The sequence below is a fragment of the Phodopus roborovskii genome, unplaced genomic scaffold (assembly GCF_943737965.1).
Source record: "Phodopus roborovskii unplaced genomic scaffold, PHOROB, whole genome shotgun sequence".
Taxonomy (NCBI): Eukaryota; Metazoa; Chordata; class Mammalia; order Rodentia; family Cricetidae; genus Phodopus; species Phodopus roborovskii.
Genome location: NW_026126511.1, coordinates 56,493,852 through 56,496,802, shown reverse-complemented (window position 1 = coordinate 56,496,802; position 2,951 = coordinate 56,493,852). Strand labels below are relative to the sequence as shown.

The window sequence follows — 2,951 nt, the reverse complement described above, 5'->3', positions numbered from 1 at the left end:
GCATTTTGATAGTAAACTTACAGGAACAGCACAGAAGACAGACATTAAAAACATTCACCTGCATGTAGGACAGCTCAGAAAAGTACAGTGAATGGATGGAATGTACTATATGATAAAAATGCTGCAAATAGGCTCTCTGCTCCTCCCTGTTCTAGAGACAGCACATCTTTTCGTGCAGTGCCAGCCTCGTTTCTGAGACACAATGGTGAAGGTTGGATTGAACGGATTGGCAGTATTGGACGCCTGGTTACCAGAGCTGCCATTAATTCTGGCAAAGTGGACATTGTTGCAATAAATGACCCCTTCATTGACCTCAACTACATGGTCTATATGTTCCAGTATGACTCTACCCATGGCAAGTTCAAGGGCACAGTCAAGACTGAGAATGGGAAGCTTGTTATCAACGGGGAGGCTATCACCATCTTCCAGGAGCGAGATCCCACTAACATCAAATGGAGTGATGCTGGGGCTGAGTATGTTGTGGAGTCTACTGGTGTCTTCACCACCATGGAGAAGGCTGGGGCCCACTTAAAGGGTGGGGCCAAGAGGGTCATCATCACCGCCCCTTCTGCTAATGCCCCATGTTTTGATGGGTGTGAACCATGAGAAATATGACAACTCCCTCAAGATTGTCAGCAATGCTTCCTACACCACCAACAGTTTAGCCCCCTAGCCAAGGTCATCCATGACAACTTTGGCATTGTGGAAGGACTCATGATCACGGTCCATGCCATCACTGCCACCCAGAAGACTGTGGGTGGCCCCTCAGGGAAGCTGTGATGTGATGGACGTGGGTCTGCCCAGAACACCATCCCTGCATCCACTGGTGCTGCCAAGGCTGTGGGCAAGGTCATCCCAGAGCTGAATGGGAAGCTCATGGGTGTGGCCTTCTGTGTTCCTACCCCCAATGTGTCTGTCGTGGATCTGACATGTTGCCTGGAGAAAGTTGCCAAGTTTGACGACATCTAGAAGGTGGTGAAGCAGGCATCTGAGGGCCCACTGAAGGGCGTTCTGAGCTACACCAAGGACCAGGTTGTCTCCTGCGACTTCAACAGTGACTCCCACTCTTCCACCTTTGACGCTGGGGCTGGCATCACTCTCAGTGACAACTTTGTAAAGCTTATTTCCTGGTATGACAATGAATTCGGCTACAGCAACAGGGTGGTGGACCTCATGGCCTACATGGCCTCCGAGGAGTAAGAAGCCCATCCTGGACCATCCACCCCCAGCAAGGAAATGAGCAAGAGACAGGCCCTAGCTGCTGAGCAGTCCCTGTCCAACAACCCCCAACACTAATCTCCCTCACAGTTTCCATCCCAGACCCCCAGAATTAAGGGGCTTAGGGAGCCCTGCTCTCTTGAGTACCATCAATAAAGTTCACTGCACCAGTCCAAAAAAAAAAAAAAAAAAAAAAAAAAAAAATAATGCTGCAAATAGCCAGGTGGTGGCGACACACACCTTTAATCCCAGCACTTGGGAGGCAGAGGCAGTCAAATGAGCAGCCTGGTCTACAAGAGCTAGTTCCAGAACATGCTTCAAAGCCACAGAGAAACCCAGTCTCAAAAAAGAAATTTACTAAGCTTTTTAAATTACAAATGCTGGCATTGTCCGGATATTTTAACAGGTTTATTTATAATTGTTATAAAGGTGAACTGTTGAAATGTATTCACTAAAATATTTTGCTTACATTAACGCTTATATTATATATATACATATATATATGCATATATATTTAAAAATTCACACACAACTGAAAACGGAAAAACTGCCAATACCTAGTTTCTGCTCCCCTGTTTTTCCACTCACAATCATATATTTAGGTATCTTTTGACCCCCTGAAAAAAAAGTATCTAACATAACAGGAAGAAGAGGAAAACATATTTTTGAGAATGAAATGTTTCCCTTCGTAGTGGACCCTTAAGCACCTTCTCCGCATATGTGGTGTGCTAGCTGGGAATCTTTTGGCATAATTGTTACATGTTTGGCATGAATAGCACAAATGTTGGTATCTTCAAAAAAGGCCAACCAGACAGGCCTCTCTTGCTTCCTGCAAAGCGCCAAAAGCTGCATTCTGAAAGCGCAGATCTGTTTTTGGAGTCAGGAGCAATGCCTCACACCAGACTCTGGCAGGGGAGCTTGCGAATCAGAAATTTGGTGGACTTCTGATAACATCTGATTTCAGGGAAAGCCATAGCACCAGGCCTGTAACGATGAGGTTTCTTCACCTTCCCAGTAGAGGGCGCACTCTTGCGCGCAGCTATTGCAGCCAGTTGTTTGCTGAGTGTTTTACCACCCACGATTTTTTCAGGCAGTCTGCTTTGTCTTGGTATGGGCACCGCCTCTTCCGCGCGGGAACTGCGCGCGCGAGAGGCGGCGCTAGAGTTAGAGAGCTGGGAACACCAAGAAAGCTATTTCTAGTCTCAGTCTTCTTTGACATTTCAAATGGCCAGCTCAGGTCTTTATACACGTGGAATAGACAGAACAACACATTACCATGAAACAAGACGCCTAAGCCTGTTTTTCCTCCCTGCCCCCACCTCACTACCACCACCCACTTAGTTGCACAGATTCAAAGCTGAGAAGCATTCCAGACCCCTCTGTTGTACCCACCCCAAAACCAATACTCTGCATTCTAGTTTTCACGGAGAGAAATGGAAATTTAAAAATAAATAAATAAAAACCTCTTTCATCGAATTAAATAAAGACAGAGCAAGGCACAGACTGGAGCTTTGCACGTTGTCCAATCAATGCAGTTCTGGGAGAGCTGCTGTGTTTTAGAAATCACGCTAGATGTGGGGTTCATTTCCCAACTTATCCTCTTGCTTTGTGGCTGTGGGATGCCTCATCTGCCCCAGTGGCAGGGATGGCAAGACTATGCATCAGCTCAGGCACATCTTTGTAGAAAATCCAACATTAGGACAGTGAGGACCGCTCCCAGGTGCTCCAGGGAT

At 46.6% G+C, this 2,951-nt stretch overlaps 1 pseudogene; it reads left to right on the top strand.

Moving 5' to 3' along the window:
* The first annotated feature begins 202 nt into the window (after positions 1-202).
* Positions 203-1,399, top strand: LOC127230062 (glyceraldehyde-3-phosphate dehydrogenase-like; annotated as a pseudogene).
* Positions 1,400-2,951: the final 1,552 nt, after the last annotated feature.